General features: G+C 42.9%; 1 protein-coding gene across 18 annotated transcripts in view; it reads left to right on the top strand.

Annotated features, from left to right (window-relative positions):
* WDR20 (WD repeat domain 20) overlaps positions 1 to 19444 on the top strand; it is an 89255-nt gene that overhangs the window by 34161 nt on the left and 35650 nt on the right. Inside the window, exon 1 of one of the 18 annotated variants that reach the window (XM_050796700.1) lies at positions 5606 to 8372. The exons of the other annotated variants lie outside the window; for them this stretch is intronic. The gene's annotated coding sequence lies outside the window, so the exon portion shown is untranslated. Of the gene's footprint in view, positions 1 to 5605; positions 8373 to 19444 lie in introns of those variants that run through there. 18 annotated transcript variants of the gene reach the window in all.

Genomic DNA, 19444 nt, shown 5'->3' with positions numbered 1-19444 from the left:
GTTGTCTTAAAAATAACGATGGAAATACAGCCTATTGGGGAGTATTGTTTTAAAACAGGTTTTATAGAATTTTCAGTTGGTAAAGATTGGTAAGATTAGTAATAATAGGTACGATAGGTAATTAACTATGCATTATATTTAAGGAAATGTGTTTAGTACGTTTTATAATGCTAAAGAAATAAGGGATTTTCCTGTTTTTTATTTATTTTTATTTTTTATTTTCTTGGAGGCATCCTCGTTCTGTCGCCCAGACTGGAGTGCAGTGGTGCGATCTCAGCTTACTGCAACCTTCACCTCCTGGGTTCAAGTGATTTTTCTGCCTCAGTGTCATGAGCAGTTGGGCCTACAGGCTTGTGCCACCATGCCTGGCTAATTTTTTGTATTTTTAGTAGAGATGGGGTCTCACCATGTTGCCCAGGCTGGTCTCAAACTCCTGAGCTCAGATAGTCCACCCACCTTGGCCTCCCAAAGTGCTGGGATTACAGGTGTGTGCCACCATGCCCAGCCCGTGTGTGTTTTTTTTTTTTAATATTATTTATTTATTTTTTATTCCAATAGGTTTTTGGGGAACAGGTGGTATTTGGTTACATGGATAAATTCCTCAGTGGTGATTTCCTAAATTTTGGTGCACCCGTCACCTGAGCGATGTACACTGTACCCAATGTGCAGTCTTTTATCCCTCATTGTCCTCCCCACTGAGTCCCCAAAGTTCATTATATCATTCTTGTGCTTTTGTGTCCTCATAGCTTAGCTCCCACTTATAAGTGAGAACATACGATGTTTGGTTTTCCATTCCTGAGTTACTTCACTTAGAATAACTGGCCGGGCACGGTGGCTCACGCCTGTAATCCCAGCACTTTGGGAGGCCGAGGCGGGCGGATCACAAGCTCAGGCGATCGAGACCATCCTGGCTAACATGCTGAAACCCCGTCTCTACTAAAAATACAAAAAATTAGCTGGGTGTGGTGGTTGGCGCCTGTAGTCCCAGCTACTCGGGAGGCTGAGGCAGGAGAATGGCATGAACCTGGGAGGTGGAGCTTGCGGTGAGCTGAGATCATGCCACTGCACTCCAGCCTGTGCGACAGAGTGAGACTCCATCTCAAAAAAAAAAAAAAAAAAAAAGAATGGTCTCCAGCTTCATCCAGGTTGCTTGGAATGCCATTATTATTATTATTATTATTACATTTTCTTTATCCACCTGATTGATGGGCATTTGTGGTGGTTCCATATTTTTGCAGTTGTGAATTCTGCTGCTATAAATATGTATGTGCAAGTGTCTTTTTCATATAATGACGTCTTTTCCTCTGGGTAGATACCCTGTGGTGAGATTGCTGGATCAAATGGAAGATCTACTTTTAGTTCTTTAAGGAATCTCCATGCTATTTTCCATAGTGGTTATACTAGTTTACATTCCCTGTGTTAAAAAGCTGTGTTAAAAGTGTTCGCTTTTCACATCCACACCAGCATCTGTTATTTATTTATTTATTTATTTATTTATTTTAAATTTATTTTTTTTTTTATTGAGATGGAGTCTCGCTGTGTCGCCCAGGCTGGAGTGCAGTGGCACGATCTCCGCTCACTGCAAGCTCCGCCTCCCAGATTCACGCCGTTCTCCTGCCTCAGCCTCCCCTGTAGCTGGGACTACAGGCACCCGCCACTGCACCTGGCTAATTTTTTGTATTTTTAGTAGAGACGGGGTTTCACCGTGTTAGCCAGGATGGTCTCGATCTCCTTACCTCGTGATCTGCCCGTATTGGCCTCCCAAAGTGCTGGGATTGCAGGCGTGAGCCACCTCTCCCGGCCGCATCTGTTTTTTTTTTATTTTTGTTTGTTATTATTTTTTTGAGACACTCTTGCTCTGTCGCCCAGGCTAGAGTGCAGTGGCGCAATCTCAGCTCACTGCAATCTCCACCTCCCAGGTTCAAGCGATTCTCCTGTCTCAGCCTCCCGAGTAGCTGGGACTACAGGCGCCCGCCACCACGCCCGGCTAATTTTTTGTATTTTTCGTAGAGACAGGGTTTCACCATATTAGCCAGGATGGTCTCGATCTCCTGACCTCGTGATTTGCCCACTTCAGCCTCCCAAAGTGCTGGGACTACAGACGTGAGGTGCCCAGCATTTTTTGATTTTTGAATTATGGCCATTGCTACAGGAGTAAGGTTGTATCATATTGTGGTTTTGATTTGCATTTCCCTGATAATTAGTGATGTGGAGCATTTTTTCATATGTTTACTGGCCATTTGTATATCTTCTTTTGAGTATTGTCTGTTCATGTCCTTAGCCCACTTTTTGATGGGATTATTATTATTATTATTATTATTTTCTTGCTGATTTGAGTTTCTTGTAGATTCCAGATATTAGTCCTTTGTTGGATGCATAGTTCGTGAAGATTTTCTCTGCAACCCTGTGAGTTGTTTACTCTGCTGATTATTTATTTTGCTGTGCAGAAGTTTTTTCATTTAATTAAGTCCCATCTATTTATCTTTATTTTTGTTGCATTTTCTTTTGGGTTCTTGCTCATGAAATCTTTGCTTAAGCCAACGCCTAGAAGAATTTTTCGGGTATTATCTTCTAGAATTTTTATGGTTTGAGGTTAGATTTAAGTCTTTGATTCATCGTGAGTTGATTTTTGTATGAGGTGAGAGATGAGGATCCAATTTCGTTCTTCTGCATGTGGCTTACCAGTTATCCCAGCACCATTTGTTGAATAGGGTGTCTTTTCCCCAGTTTATGTTTTTGTTTGCTTTGTCGAAGATCAGTTGGCTGTAAATATTTGGGTTTATTTCTGGATTCTCTGTTGTGTTCCGTTGGTCTATATACCTGTTTTTATACCAGTACTATGCTGTTTTGGTGACTATAGCTGTATAGTATAGTATGAAGCTGGGTAATATGATGCCCCCAGATGTTTTTCTTTTTGATTAATCTTGCTTTGCTATGTGGGCTCTTTTTTGTTTCCATATGAATTTTAGGATTGTTTCTCCTAGTTCGGTGAAGAATGATGATGGTATTTTGATGGGAATTGCATTGAATTTGTAGATTGCTTTTGGCAGTAAGGTCATTTTCACAATACTGATTTTACGCATCCATGGCATGGGATGTGTTTTCATTTGTTTGTGTCATCTGTGATTTCTTTTAGCAGTATCTTGTAGTTTTCCTTGTAGAGGTCTTTCACGTCAGTGGTTAGGTATATGCCTAAGTATTTAATTATTTTTTTGGAGCTATTGTAAAAGGGGTTAAGTTCTTGATTTGATTCTCAGCTTGGTCGCTGTTGGTGTGTAGCAGTGCCACTGATTTGTGTTCATTGATTTTGTATCCAGAAACTTGACTGAACTCATTTATCAGATCTAGGAGCTTTTGGGATGAGTCTTTAGGGTTTTCTAGGTATATGATTATATATCATCAGCAAACAGCAGCAGTTTGACTTCCTCTTTACTGATTTGGATGTCCTTTCTTTCTTTTGTCTGATTGCTCTGGCTAGGACTTCCGAAACTATGTTGAATAAAAGTGAAAATCAGGGCCGGGAACAGTGGCTCATGCCTGCAATCCCAGCACTTTGGGAGGCCAAGGTGGGCAGATCACAAGGTCAGGAGATTGAGACCATCCTGGCTAACACGGTGAAAACCCGTCTCTACTAAAAATACAAAAAAATTTAGCCAGATGTGGTGTTGCACACCTGTAGTCCCAGCTACTTGGGAGGCTGAGGCAGGAGAATCGCTTGACCCCAGGAGGCAGAGGTTGCAGTGAGCCAAGATGGCGCCACTGCACTCCAGCCTGGGCTACAGACCCGAGAGTCCCTCTTTTTTTTTTTTTTTTTTTTGGAGACGGAGTCTCGCTCTGTAGCCCAGGCTGGAGTGCAGTGGCCGGATCTCAGCTCACTGCAAGCTCCGCCTCCCGGGTTTACGCCATTCTCCTGCCTCAGCCTCCCGAGTAGCTGGGACTACAGGCGCCCGCCACCTCGCCCGGCTAGTTTTTTTGTATTTTTTAGTAGAGACGGGGTTTCACCGTGTTAGCCAGGATGGTCTCGATCTGCTGACCTCGTGATCCGCCCGACTCGGCCTCCCAAAGTGCTGGGATTACAGGCTTGAGCCACCGCGCCCGGCCGAGAGTCCCTCTTAAAAAAAAAAAAAAAGTGAAAGCTGGGCCGGGCGTGGTGGCATCCCAGCACTTTGGGAGACCAAGGCGGGCGGATCACGAGGTCAAGAAATAGAAAAACTCATGCCCAGCTGAGGATTTTTACATCTGCGTTCATCAGGGATATTGGTCTGTAGTTTTCTTTCCTTTTTTTTTTTTGGTTATATCCTCTCTGGTTTCGGGTATTAGGGTGATACTGACTTCATAGAATGATTTAGAGAGGATTCCCTCTTTATCTTTTGTAATAGTTTCAGTAGGATTGGTACCAATTCTTTTTTTTTTTTTTTTTCTTGAAATGGAGTCTCGCTCTGTCGCCCAGGCTGGAGTGCAGTGGCGTGATCTCAGCTCACCGCAAGCTCCGCCTCCGGGTTCACGCCATTCTCCTGCCTCAGCCTCCCGAGTAGCTGGGACTACAGGTGCCCGCCACCTCGCCCGGCTTTTTTTTTTTTTTTTTTTTTTTTTTAAAGTAGAGATGGGGTTTCACCGTGTTAGCCAGGATGGTCTCCTGACCTCGCGATCGCCCTCCTTGGCCTCCCAAAGTGCTGGGATTACAGGCATGAGCCACCGCTCCTGGCACAAACCAATTCTTTGAATGTCTGGTAGAATTCGGCTGTAAATCCACCTGGTCCTGGACTTTTTTTTTGTTGGCAATTTTTTTTTTTTAATTACCATTTCAGTCTCACTGCTTGTCATTGGTCTGTTCAGAGTTTCTATTTCTTCCTGGTTTACTCTGGGAGGGTCGCATATTTCCAGGAATGCATCTGTCTCCTCTAGGTTTTCTGGTTGGTGCGCATAAAGGTGTTCATAGTAGCTTTGAATGATCTTTTGTGTTTCTGTGGTATTGGTTGTAATATCTCCCGTTTCATTTCTAATTGAGCTTACTTTATTTCTAAGTGAGCTTATTTGGATTTTCTGTCTTAGATTTTCCTGTTTTATTTGAATGAGTTATGTTGGAGATCTTTATCCTGGAGGTTGCAATTTTTTTTTTTTTTTTTTTTTTTTTTTTTGGGTGAAAAATCAGACCTTAGGCCGGGAACGGTGGCTCACACCTGTAATCCCAGCCCTTTAGGACGCTGAGGCAGGCGGATCACCAGAGGTCAGGAGTTTGAGACCAGCCTGGCCAACATGGTGAAACCCCGTCTCTACTAAAAATACAAAAATTGCCGGGCGCGGTGGCTCACCCCTGTAATCCCAGCACTTTGGGAGGCCGAGGCGGGCGGATCACAAGGTCAGGAGATCGAGACCACGGTGAAACCCCGTCTCTACTAAAAATACAAAAAATTAGCCGGGCGCGGTTGTGGGCGCCTGTAGTCCCAGCTACTCGGGAGGCTGAGGCAGGAGAATGGCGTGAACCCGGGAGGCGGAGCTTGCAGTGAGCCTAGATTGCGCCACTGCACTCCAGCCTGGGCGACAGAGCGAGACTCCGTCTCAAAAAAATAATAATATAATAAAAAATTAAAAAAAAAATACAAAAATTAGCTGGGCCTGGTGGCAGGTGCCTGCAATCCCAGCTTCTTGAAAGGCTGAGGCAGGAGAATCGCTTGAACCCAGGAGGTGGAGGTTGCAGTAAGCTGAGACCACGCCATTGCACTCTAGCCTGGGCAACAAGAGTGAAACTCCGTCTCAAAAAAAAAAAAAAAATTCAGACCTTGGTGATGACCTTGAGCAGTAGGATAGAAATAACTCCCACATGCTTAGTGTTCCAATAATGGAACACTAGGCATAAATGGGTTAATGCCTGGTAACATCAAGTTAATACACATTGGAGTGAAAATGAGGCTTGATTCTCATCTGGCTGTATTTCTCATAGCCAGCAGACTCCCCTCAAAGGGCCATCATCTTGCAGAATGGAAGTTTCCGTAGTTCTTGGCTATAGTGATAAGTGGGTGTTTTTGTGTCATCTGCATCAGAATCAATGATGGTTTTTCACACTGCTTTTGCCGTTTGCTTCATATTTCCATGCCTTACCTATTCTTTGTTTGCAGTTGCCAACCATTTCTTTTTTTCTTTTTTTCTTTTTTGAGACGGAGTTTTGCTCTTGTTGCCTAGGCTGGAGCGCAATGGCGCAATCTTGGCTCACTGCAACCTCCGCCTCCCGGGTTCAAGCAGTTCTGCCTCAGCCTCCCAAGCAGCTGGGATTACAGGCACCTGCCACCACGCCCAGCTAAATTTTGAATTTTTAGTAGAGATAGGGTTTCTCCATGTTGGTCAGGCTGGTCCTGAACTCTCGACCTCAGGTGATCCACCTACCTTGTCCTCCCAAAGTGCTGGGATTACAGGCATGAGCCACTGGCCACCTTGCAGTTACCATTTCTACCATGTGGCTAACTTGCCTGAGATTTGTAACAGTTCACTTTACTGATGACATCAAATCCAAGCTAAGTCTAGTAAGTTACCCTATCAGTGCGTCTTCAAAATCTATCATCATTTCTCCTGATGAGATTCTCCCATTCAGATATCGAACTAGCTGAGCTGAGACCATTGTTTTCACACACTTGTTTATCTGTTTGTCTTGCTCTTTTCTCAAGTGCCTTCCCACATATTTCTACTTGCCAATGCCATTGCCCCAGTATTTTACTTCTTACATTTACAAAAACTGTGAGACTGCAGGAGCTTTGAAAAACATCAGTATTTGTCCCAGCGTTACTAAGCAAAAGGGGCTTGCTGTCCAATGTGCCAGAAGCCTATACTGTGACACTGGGTTTTTCAGAAAGTTTTCTCAAAACCCAGTGAAGGGAGTCTCCTAGCTGTGAGAGATGTAGCCAGATGAGAATCAAGCCACTGGGTTCTTGAGTATTTTCTCAAAAATTTGAGTATTTTCTCAAAAACCCAGTGCGTGGAATTGGCTTTCTTGTTATTGCAAGTCGACTCACAAGGAGACAGGTTCAGCTCAAATCTGTCTGTCTGTGCTGGCTTTACGGCAGTACCTTTATTAGAAGAGCTTTAGGGAGTGGCTTCTGGGAGTAGCAGGTGATTGATATGAGGAAAGGGGTGGTCTGGAAAGTCTTCGGGCCTGTGCAGTTATCTCTTCATGCCTCCTCGTGGGTCCCATGTGCAAGTTTGGGGGAAGTTAGTATGAAGCATGTGGCCGAAATTTAAACTTGTTCTACACAAACTCCAATCAGCTATATTGATTCCAGCCAATTTTAGCCCGTTGTGTTATGTGTCTTACAAGTGGAGGGCGTGTCAGTGAGTTGTTTCTTTTCTTGTCTGAGATCCTGCAAACTCGAGAATTTCTGTTAATCATTGGTGTCTTTAACTCTCAGGGGCATGGTTTCACCAGTCCGGAAGGATCCCTGTGCCTTGTCATCCTCATTTTTTGTAATGTGAGTTTGTATCTTTTGTAGGGTGGTGGAGTGTTCAGGATCTGTGTATGTGGGGTTGAATTGTTATGTGGCCAGGTGCAGTGGCTCATGCCTGTAATCCCAGCACTTTGGGAGGCTGAGGTGGGCAGATCACCTGAGGTCAGGAGTTTGAGACTAGTCTGGCTAACATGGTGAAACCTCATCTCTACCAAAAATACAAAAATTAGCTGGGCGTGGTCGCATGAGCCTGTTGTCCCAGCTACTTGGGAGGCTGAGGCAGGAGAATTGCTTGAACCCCGGAGGCAGAGGTTGCAGTGAGCCGAGATCGTGCCATTGCACTCCAGCCTGGGCTACAGAGCGAGACTCTGTCTCAAAAAAAAGTTTCGTTTGTGTGTTTTCCAGATCCTCAGTGAGTTCCTTGTAGGAATGGACCATGTTTGTGTACCTCTTCTCCCTCTCTTCCCTTACACCAGTAGTTCTCTTAGGCCTGGTCCCTGACCAGCAGTATCAGCGTCCCCTCAGAACTTGTGACAGTGAAGATTCTGGGTCCCTGCACTTGAACACTGAGTCAGGACCTGTGAGAGGAGAGCGGGCCCAGCAATCTATGGTGTAACTGCCATGCTAGGTAATTCTGATGGGCTAGTTTGAGAACCACTGCCTTATAGGATCTAATATAGGTTTACCTCACAGCAAACACTCAGCTCACTCACTAATTTGTAGACTCTACTAATCAGTGCTGATTTGTTTCTTTCTCATAGCTGCCATTTACTGAATAGTTACACTGGGCTAGGCACTGAACTAGGTGCTGTCACATGCATTGTCCCTTATGATCTCACAGATACTTTGCAGAAGAGGGAGTGGTGCGTCCCACTTTATATAGAGATGAGAGAGGGGAGTCTTTGAGGGATGTAGTAACTTGTCAAGGCTACACAGCTGGTAAGTGGCAGCAGGAGATTTCAGCAAGGCCTGTCAGACTCCAAAGCCTATGTTCTTTCTAGTACCCCACGCTGCTTTTCACGTAAACTCTCGCTCCCAGAAAATTCATGTGTCTGTGTGGCTGTCATGTGGTTTTATAATAAATGGTTGTAATACCTATATTTCTATATTTTTCTCATCGTATACTTAAACCACCCACTAACCAGCAACCTTTCAGTTTTTTTAAAAAAGACTTTTCCATTTAATAATATTCATTTATTTACAGTGTGTCAGAATTAGGAGGTATTATGAAAGAGGCCTTTGAGAACATATTCTACCCTCTGTATTTTCACAGGTAGAGCCATCATATGTGCTACTTTATCTTTGTCTCAGAAATTAAACTTTCATTGAGGTGTAAATTGGCATACTACACAGTTCTGACCTCTAAACTTCTTGTTTTTTTTTCCCTAAAAAAAAAAAAAAAGAAAAAAAAAAAAAGGAAATGAGGTCTCACTGTGTTGCCCAGGCTGGTCTCGAACTCCAGGCTCCAAGTACTCCTCCCATCTCAGCCTCCCAGAGTGCTAAGATTACAAATGTGAGCCACCACGCCTGGCCTGAATTTATAACTTAAAAACATTATGCTACATCAAGTTCAGTAAAATCTTAACTGATTGGAAAGAGTAATTTTACTGGTTTAACTTTGCCCTTCCTCACCCCCTCATTTTCAAATCCCTCCCCTCATATTTGTACATACATTTTCCAACAGGTGGCTAAATATTAACTTTTATTTTTAAAATGCCTTGTAAGGAATCAAATACTTATTTCCATGCTAACTCACTGTAGTTCTTGGTTTGAATGCATTTAAAAAATGTAAATTGATACTATTGATAACAATAACAGTTACGTTGGTACGGTGGCTCACGCCTGTAATCCCAGCACTTTATGAGGCTGAGGCAGGCGGATCACTTGAGGTCAGGAATTCAAGACCAGCCTGACCAACATGGTGAAACCCTGTCTCTACTAAAAATGCAAAAATTAGCTGGGCGTGGTGGTAGGTGCCTGTAATCCCAGCTAGTTGGGAGGCTGAGGCAGGAGAATCACTTGAACCTAGGAGGCGGAGGTTTCAGTCAGCTGAGACTGCACCACTGCACTCCAGCCTGGGCAACAGAGCAAGACTCTGTCTCAAAAACAAAGCAACAACAATAATAATAATAGTAACAGCCAGTATTTACATAGCAGTTACTTTGTTCCAGGTATGATTCTGATCACTTTACATATTTTAACTCCTTTAATCCTTGAACACTGCCTATAGCAGGGTCACTATTTTATTATCCCCATTTTCCCATTTTGTGGAAGTATTGGTACATAAAAGCAAATAGCTTGTTCAGGCTCACAGGACAGAATCTGAAGGCATCCTGGCTCCAGAGTCTCTGCTCTTAACCACTCTTTAGAGTGCCTTGCACGTTTTCAACCAGACCTTTCTCTATATAACATATCACTTTACACTTTTAAAATAGTGTACTATTTATTGCAACTCCTGGGTTCAAGGGATCCTCCCGACTTAGCCTCCGGAGTAGCTTGGATTACTGCTTGGGGTCAAGAATTTTGTAAGAATTTTGTGAGAGCGGGGCAAGTACTCAGGCTTGCTGTGGGCAACAAGAAAAGTGGGGACGTTGCGTTATTTTGGATCTCTTCATATTTAAAAATAAATCTAGTTGTAGTACACTACACGGAGGAGAGATCAGATCTTTCTGTGTCACTTGAGAGATTCCCTTTTGGTTTGTAGCCACAGCTGCTGTCTATGAGACCTGCTGGTATTTGGAGCTTTACCCTTTGTCATAACCATGTGCACTAGCAAGCTGAGGGGCTGGCCTGCATTTCTTAGCTTTCCATATCTATGTACCCTAGTTTAAAAGTGCTGCCTGTTTCTGCCATCCTTGTCTTTGCATACAGAATTTTGCATACATCTTTGCTGACCAGAGTTTTATTGATGAGTATTTGACTGCACGGCAAAGGGATGATTTTCCTGAAGGTGGCCAAAAGATTTGGAAAGAGCTGTGGATGTGGGCTTTGGCATTAGTTCATCAGTACACATTCAGCTTGAGAACTTTGAATTATCAAGAGGCAAACAGCTCATGTCTTCCTGTACAGCTGCTGTCTCCTGAAGAAGGCTGGCAGCATTCAGAACGTAACTTACGAACTGTAACCAAAGGAGTGTCATTTGGTTTATCCTAAATTTAATGAGTTTGGGAAAGTCTTCTGTAGTTCATCGCAGTGTGTTATAAATAATAGAATAGTTTCAGGTTCTGTCTGGTAGTTACTGTCTGATGTGGAAGCAAGAAGACCACAGGTGAGAGGAGAAGACGACTGAGAAATGAGGGCTTTGGGTTAGGTTACTTTAGTGCTTTTCCTAGTTTCCTGGGCATGGTGCACTTAACAGTGAATGAGACCAGAGCTCCGAGTTGAGCTGCTGTGTTAATTGGTTGTATGATTTTAGGCAGTTTACTTCTTTGGTCTGAGTTGCAGCATCTTGAGAGCAAGTGTGACTTTTTTTTTTTTTTTTTTTTTTTTTAATGACCATTCACCTTAGGTGACTTTTTAAAGTGCCACTCCAGCTTTGTCTATTCTCTGATCCCCTGATGTAAGACTTAGATTACCTACATTCATGTAAGATTTTTGTATATTATAATTATATTACAGAATTGTTCACACTGGGAAATGAGTTGCTTCTGTAGTCTACTTCTTTGGTAATAGCTTTATATTTAACTTTTAGCTAGTAGTTGCAAAATTTTAATTCCGTATATTACATCATATGAGATTGCAGTGCGTTATACAAGATCATGAGTGGTAAACTTAGCATAGAGCATAGTCTAGCACATGTGGAATTGTTGACAAGTGTTGACTTTTGGATTATGGTTGATTTTAGCCTTCAGTGTGGAACTTCCTATTCAGTTGTAAGTGGGTTGGCCTGCTAACCTACATTTTAAATACAGCACTGTCCCTGACCGAGATGGCGAGTACACCTCCTTTCCCTTTCAGCGTAATGTGTTTATTTCAGGTCTCAACATTTTAACTTCTAAATGCTAAAAATATTACTGAATACTTGAAAACAAATTTCACTGTGTAACCCTTTTAGCTGTTTCCTTCTGGATTAAGGATAGTGTAGGATTCAGTTTTCCTAGAATCTTTAGAAGACTGTAAAATTGGTGATAAATTCTCAGTTCAGTTCCTATGAAAAAGATGTGGATTCATATTATAAATATACATTAGAGAAAAAATAGGGAGCTAAACTTGGAACAGATTGGATTTCCCAAAGAGGACTCTGGGGAAAGCTATCTTTATTTGCCACTGTAGCAAATTAAGAGCACACAGTGAGCTGTTCTAACGCTGAATGCTATTTGAAGAATAAAACGAAAGAACTAGCCATGGCTTCCTCCTCTGTTGCCTGAATGGTTGGCTTCTTTAAGTAATTTTCCTGGCCTTTCTTCTCTCATTGAGTGATGTCACTGATGCCACAGAAAGATGAGTAATAGACTCCTATGGTCTTAATTGGTGTGAAACTTTATGATTTGACTTGTTTGAAATATATTATCACCTGTTGATGATCTGTCATTCCCATTCATGCATTTGCTCAGTGTTACAGTAAGCTTCCTTTTATTGTAAATTTTACTGTTTATCAAGTCACAGATTTTTCTGTGACCCTAATACCAGGCTATGACATGCTTTTAAACTACTAGAATAATTTTGAAATAGTTTTAGTAGTTTTTTTTGGTTATTTTTTTCTATTAAAAAATTATGTAAGCAATATATGATTATTGACAAAAAGGCAGAAAATATTATCTAAATATTACCCACTCTTTTAAAAGTAGGCACTTTTGATATTTTGGTGAATATCTTTTCAAACTGTTTTCTTTGCAAATATGTACATGTAAATAAATATATGGCCCAAACAGAATTAGACTTTTTAAAATTCCATATATATTATATATATATATATATTTTAATAGAGACATTTTACCATGTTGCCCAGGCTGGTTTCGAACTCCTGGACTCAAGTGATCCACCCTACCTTGGCCTCCCAAAGCGCTGGGATTACAGGCGTGAGCCACTGTGGCCGGCCTGTACTTTTAGTGTAGAAATTTAGCTATAGAAATTTTAGTTATAGAAATTTCCCAGTTTATACAGAAGTAGAGAAAATAGTATAAAGAACTTTCATATACCTGTCTCCCAGCTTCAACAGTTAATGACGTATGGTAAGTTTTATTTCATGTATTATCTTATTCCCATTGGATTATATTAAAGCAAATCCCAAACATCATGTCTTTTCTTCTGTATTTAAAGAAACTTTTTTCAATAGAAATTTTTATCTTTTTTGCTATGTCGGCCAGGCTGGTCTCAAACTCCTGCCTTCAATCAATCCTCCCAAGTCGGTCTCCCAAAGTGGGAGGATTACAGGCACAAGCCACTGTCCCTGGCATCCTGTATTCTTTTTTTTAAGAGTTTGGGTCGGCCGGGCGCGGTGGCTCAAGCCTGTAATCCCAGCACTTTGGGAGGCCGAGACGGGTGGATCACGAGGTCAGGAGATCGAGACCATCCTGGCTAACACGGTGAAACCCCGTCTCTACTAAAAAAAATACAAAAAACTATCCGGGCGAGGTGGCGGGCGCCTGTAGTCCCAGCTACTCGGGAGGCTGAGGCAGGAGAATGGCGTAAACGCGGGAGGCGGAGCTTGCAGTGAGCTGAGATCCAGCCACTGCACTCCAGCCTGGGCGACAGAGCGAGACTCCGTCTCAAAAAAAAAAAAAAAAAAAAAAAAAAAAAAAAAGAGTTTGGGTCTTATGTTTTCCATGCTGGCCTTGAAAACATAGTGAAAGAAGTTTGTATTTGAACACAGGCTGTTCCTTGACAGATGTGTAAGTATTCTTTATGGTTGATTTCTTGACTTATGAAGGTCTTTTTCTTGTATTTAATCTAGTTAAAAAAAATCTAACTTTTTTTTTCTTTCATTTTAAAAATTTTTTTGTAGAGACAAGTTCTCACTATGTTGCCCAGGCTGGTCTTGAACTTCTGGACTCAATTTATCCTCCTGCTTTGACCCCCTAAAGTGCTGGGATTACAGGCATGAGCCGCCATGCCCGGCCCTTTAAAAAATAAACAGGCCGGGTGCAATGGCTCATGCCTGTAATCCCAGTACTTTGGGAGGCCGAAGTGGTCAGATCACTTGAGGTTAGGAGTTCAAGACCGGTCTGGGCAACATGGTGAAACCCTGTCTCTACTAAAAATATAAAAATTAGCAAAGTGTGGTGGTGCATACCTGTAATCCTGGCTACTTGGGAGGCTGAGGCAGGATAATCACTTGAGCCTGGGAGGTGGAGGTTGCAGGGAGCTGAGATGGCGCCACTGCACTCCAGCCTGGGCGACAGAGTGAGACTCCATCTGAAAGAAAAAGAAAAAAGAAAAAAAAAAGAAAGTTATGGCCTAAACATATTTTTAGGTTATTTGAGGATATTAGACATATATGATGAATGACTAACAGCACAAATGCCAAGTGAGTAGTTGCAGTGATGAACGAATGCTGTTGAACTTCCGATGAAGGCGAGATCAAAGCTTTTCCTCACACTAGTATTTAGATCAGCTCTCTGTTACCCGAACTGATTTGAGGCTGTATTCTTCAGCTGATGCCTGGTTGGATCAGAGATTATTTGAATTACAGAAGCCAAGTCAAGCATTTTGGCCACTTGTTTTTGTAGCTGATCTTCATTAATGTTTAAGATAAATGTTCTCTCACTCTAACTCTTTTGCTTCCTGTTTGAAACACAACAGTGCACTATGTCCAAAATGCTGTCGTTTGATGTAAAATTACTGGTGCATGTGTCGTTTATTGAAATTTTATACATTACAGATTCAGTAGCTTATTCTAGCTGAAGTTGGGTGATTGAAAAGGGAGTAACAGCTAGATATGGTCAAAGGTGAAGTCGTAAGCATTGTGAATTTTGGGCAGATCACCACCTCTTCCTGGACCTCAGTTTCTCTGTAGGATGAGGAAATGGAAGTTTGTAGACCCTCTGCACAACTGGGGACTTAGGGCCTTTTTCACTTAGGATGGGAGCTTTTCTACCGATTATTGCTTATGTTACTCAGCAACTTGAATTGGAAATTTAAAATCACTTATGTGCTCTGCTGAATATAATGAGCCCATGGATGGTCCAAAGGTTAGAACAACAACAGTATAGTAGTTAGGCAGCACATAGGAATCACTCTCTGCTCTGTAATGCTCTTTAATTTACCAGTGTTGTCTCAACACTTTCAGAAAGGCATAGAATTCTCCCTCCTATCACTGTTTAAAAATTTTTGTTCTAAGAATTTGAAATCATCTTTTGCAGAAATGAATGCATCTTGTCTTTTCGTTAGTGTGAGATACTGGTATTCCCTTTGGAATGGGAATGCGTATTCCTATGCATATTTAACAGAAGGGTTCAATAAAAATAGGTCATTTGAATATGTCAGCATTTTAATATGATGAGATCTAGTGTTAGGATGTGTGCAAATTGAATTTAGCTTGATGTTTATTCATAGCTTTTCTTTAATGAAGAAATCAGTATTTCATTAGCCTAAGGAAGCTTCACAACAGCCATTTGTGGTGACTTGCCTCACGATAGGAGATCTAACCGTACGTGGAGTACAGCATCAGAGAATGAAGAGCTGGTAAAGATGTTGCAGTGTAGCCGTTTTTAAGTTCATCTTTAAGAAGCTACTGTGAAGGAAGAGAAGTAGATTTTAATAGCTGGCAGTTTCTAAATGATAGGCTGCCTTAGGAAAAAGTGACATGTGAGAACAACAAAAGCTTGTTATTTTAGCAGATGCTTGACTGAGGGTGCTAGGCCAGGGAAGATGCTGCCACAGAATGTCCGCCCTGTGCTTGTTCCTGCTTTCCGCTGGTGGCCACCCTCTCCCCACCCAATGCAGAGCTCCAAAGGAGGGGCTTTTGCTGGCCCCTGGGAGAAGCTGTCTGATGAGCAGCAAGCAATTCCAGAGATTGTCCTTGTGAAATTTTTACTTAACACACGTTACATACTTTGTAACTGTGTGTCTCTTTTCATTTTGGGATGACATGAAGGTGATGTTCCACACATCTTACATCTTGCTATTTGCTGACGTTTGACTCGTTGTCCTGCCTGCCTCCCCTCTGTCTAGTTCTCTGTGCCGCCTCCCAAAGCCTTGCTGTGGCTAAACACAGCCCCTTGAATGTGGGTGGCCAGGGCTCATTCCAGGTCAGAGCCCATCAGAAGCGCACTAGAGACAACACACCAACGGTTGGTCTTTAGTGAAGGGGATTGGTTTGGAATGCCAAGCGAGTGTGGGCTGTATTAGTATGTTTGAGAATGAAGGGGAGGAATGGAAACTAAGAAAGAGAAGCTACTGTTTTGTTTCGGAAGATTATATTGGAAGGAAAACCTGCTGAAAGTGGGCTTCCACTGCTGGTGTCCTTCTCCAGGAAATTTAGGTCAGAAAGAAACATTTCTGTTTTCCTTATGTCTATTTCTTTGAAGGTATTAATGAATGATGAGAATTTTCAAAGCCTGTATGATAAGTAGCAAGTCCTTATGTATTCAGAAGGAAACTAATGTTTTCTGAGTGCCTTTTAAGTGCCAGGGATTCTCCTGGGACTTATATTATTTCACTTTAATAAAATAATGCTGTGAGGCAAATGATTGAAAAGAAGAAGTAGATCTGGAATCTGGGCCACGCTGAGAGAGGATGGAATATTTGAGTCCCACTTCAACAAGCCTAGGAACATGGAGTCACACAGTGATAGAACTGTAGAACTAGGTGCCACCTCACATATCTGCTGCAACACCCCAGCAGTAGAAGGCGGTGCAGTAGAAGGTGCATGGGCTGGAATTTTGATGGCTAGACTCTACCAGTAGGTTCCTCTGGGTGGCTGATTCTGTTTTCTTGTTTATAAAATGGGGGTGACAGTTGTACCTACTGCATAGGTTTGTAGCGAGGTTTCAAAAAACTGATGCATGGAGGTGCTTTGTAAAGTGTAGTGATGTACTAGTATTTACTGATGGAGACTATTTGCTTTCATGGATGGACACCCAAGAAGGCATTTATTGTTAGCATTTTGGTCAGCAAAATAATTATCAAGATTGCGCCACTGCACTCCAGCCTGGGTGACAGAACGAGACTCCGTCTCAAAAAAAAAAAAAAAAAAAAAAAAAAAAAAAGATTGTATGTTTGCTTTTATATACATTTGGCTGTAGGTCTCTTGGTTTCTATCACTTTACTATTCTTTCCCTCCATTTTCAGAATTGTTTCCTTTCTGTGACAGATATTCAATGATAACCTTCTGTGTGCCAGGCCCTCTATTAGATGTTGGAGACAGGGAGGTGAATAACAGATAAATTCTTGTCCTTTTTGAAATGAAACACTTGAAACTGTACAGTTTGTTTTATCTGTGGGCATAGGTGACCCAGGCCTAACTGACTTCTTACGTTTCTGACATACATATATTTTAAACAAGTGTTAGGCTCTTTACATATTGTTAATGCCAACTGTTCAGATATTTTGGTTGTAACTATTGAATTGAAGAGATCAGGAGGAGCATGGATTGTGTGGGTGTTTCCATAAGATAAACCTGGTTTTGTTGCCCCTTCAAGGGCAGCGGTGGGACTGTGGAATTGGCATCTGTGTGGTACTCTGCAGCTGATTGTTACTTGAACATTAAACTGTTCACCTACACTGAAGTGTGGGCAGTTGAAGATGTTTGAAAATCACTGTGTGGTATTTTTGCCATTAGATCCACCCAGTTGTTTCCCATTATGTTGAAGAAAATTTTGGTTAAATAGTTGAACTTTGTTCAAAAGGTGAGTATCAGCTCTGAGTGGCCAAGGTCTCTCTTCATCTTCAGTGTCTCCCCCCGACCCCCCACCCAGGTTTCACCAGGATGACAAGCAGATGTGGTCCAGCCCCAGGCCCTGGAGTGTGGACTAAGCAATCCCTAACAGGCACTAGCAGCTCCAAGCCTGACTAGGTTAAAAGTTCCACCAAGGGCCGGGCACGGTGGCTCACACCTGTAATCCCAGCACTTTGGGAGGCCGAGGCAGGCGGATCACGAGGTCAGGAGATTGAGACCATCCTGGCTAACACGGTGAAACCCCCTCTCTACTAAAAATACAAAAATTAGCCAGGTGTGGTGGCAGGTGCCTGTAGTCCCAGCTACTTGGGAGGCCGAGGCAGGAGAATGGCGTCAACCCTGGAGGCGGAGCTTGCGGTGAGCCATGATGGCGCCACTGCACTCCAGCCTGGGCGACAAAGTGAGACTCCGTCTCAAAAAAAAAAAAAAAAAAAAAGTTGCACCAAAAAAACCCGTGGAACAGTCTTTCCTATGTGGTTTATTTTGGATCTGAAGTTTTAAGATAGGCCCCTAGTTGTTCCACTTCTTTTCTAGTGGGTGATCCTTTGTGGCTGTTGGAAGTAATTTCTTGGTCACTTTTGGTCCCTGTTTTGGTTGTCTGAGATGTGGTCAAGAGGAATGGTAGCACTACAGTCGTTCTCTTCTGATTTTCAAAATGGCTTATGGCAACCTTTGATGCTGCTCAGACTGCTCCAGCTAGTTTAGATTAATTCATTCAGGCTGTCAGTGACTCAGCAGCCTCCTGGCTTCTTTCTTGTTTTTAAAAGGAGCTGGACTTTCACAATATATGGAATATAGTTAACATATTGCAGCTAATAAGTGTGGCACATAGTGCTAGGCATCAGTGAAGGGGACTGGAAGAATGTCACATAGGCTAGGGGGGCCCGGGGGACATGACATCTCTGCTTTTGTGAATATGAGGGTAGGGGATGTTTTCTGGGTAAAAGAAGGAATGGCAGGAAAGGCAAGGTGTCAGAAGCACAGGCAGCAGCCAGGGTTCTTTGGGGTAATGTGTGTGGAGGGACGGGGGTGATAAGGCCACATTGGGCAGCCTGTGAGTGCTAAGCTGTAGGCCCTGCAGAGCTGTGGCAATGGTGGAGTCGGGGAGTGACCTAAGGCTTCCCGAAGATGCATCTGCAAAGTGTAGGCAGATTGCATGGGATTAGAAATGGGTGGAAGGAGACTGGCGCAGAGCTAGAGAGGCTGAGCTAGGCTGGGGAAACCCAGGCTGGATGAGGGCCCTGAAGCTGTCCTTTGGGCAGGGGTGCCAGGCTGGGGACCCAACAGAGCGCCAAGTATAAGGCTGGTTGGAGTGGGGCTTAAGGATGGGAGGAGTGGACTGAGGAGGTAGAGAGGTAGAGAGTGCTTTGGGTGTAGGCCAGGTGAGTTTCTGGTCTGCCTGCATTAGGCATTTGGTAGCTATTAGCTATGCCAGTAAAAGGATCTTTTACTTTTCTGGCAAGACTCTGCAAGACCAGTTCTCTCTTAGGTGATTCTCAGGTGGGGATGTGAAATTTAGGGAAAATAAAACTACCTTTATTACCTACACTGTCTCCACCTGATTCATTTAAAATTATATCTAAGATTATAATTTGACACACATTTTTCAAAAGAGCTCTGAGATATTTTTCATACCACCTCAGATGCTTCTGGGCACTCAAGAGTTTTATCAAGTAAAACTTTACCAGGCCCATGTGATGTGATGTGGCTGTTGCCCGTGATGCCACAGGCTTCCCAAAGCCCTACTGAGGCCCACTAAGTTGGTGGGAACCAGGCTGCAAGCTCTTTGCCTTTGGCGGAATAGCCCCTCGCAGGTTCAAGTCCTTCCTCCACATTTCTGTCCACTCAGCAGCATTCCCAAGGGAAGAGTGAGCAGGCAGGGCTGTGGTGAAGGCATGAACTGGAACTGGAGGGTTTCTTTTGCAGACCCTTTGTGGTACTGGACAGAAATTCCTCAAGGACCTATAGGCTCATTAGTGCCTTGCTGAACTAACCCAGCTGACTCTGAATTTCAGTAGTAGTATTCCAGAAAAATTAGTTAGGCATGGTGGCACACACCTGTGTCCCAGCTACTTGAGAGGCTGAGGCAGGAGGATCAATTGAGCCCAGGAGGTTGAGGCTGCAGTGAGCTGTATTTGCATCGCTGTACTCCAGTCTGGGCAACAGAGCAAGA

Source organism: Macaca thibetana, chromosome 7, assembly GCF_024542745.1.
Source record: "Macaca thibetana thibetana isolate TM-01 chromosome 7, ASM2454274v1, whole genome shotgun sequence".
In the NCBI taxonomy this organism is placed as follows: Eukaryota; Metazoa; Chordata; class Mammalia; order Primates; family Cercopithecidae; genus Macaca; species Macaca thibetana.
Note: the sequence above shows the minus strand (reverse complement) of the source record. Positions and strands in the feature narration are given on the sequence as shown.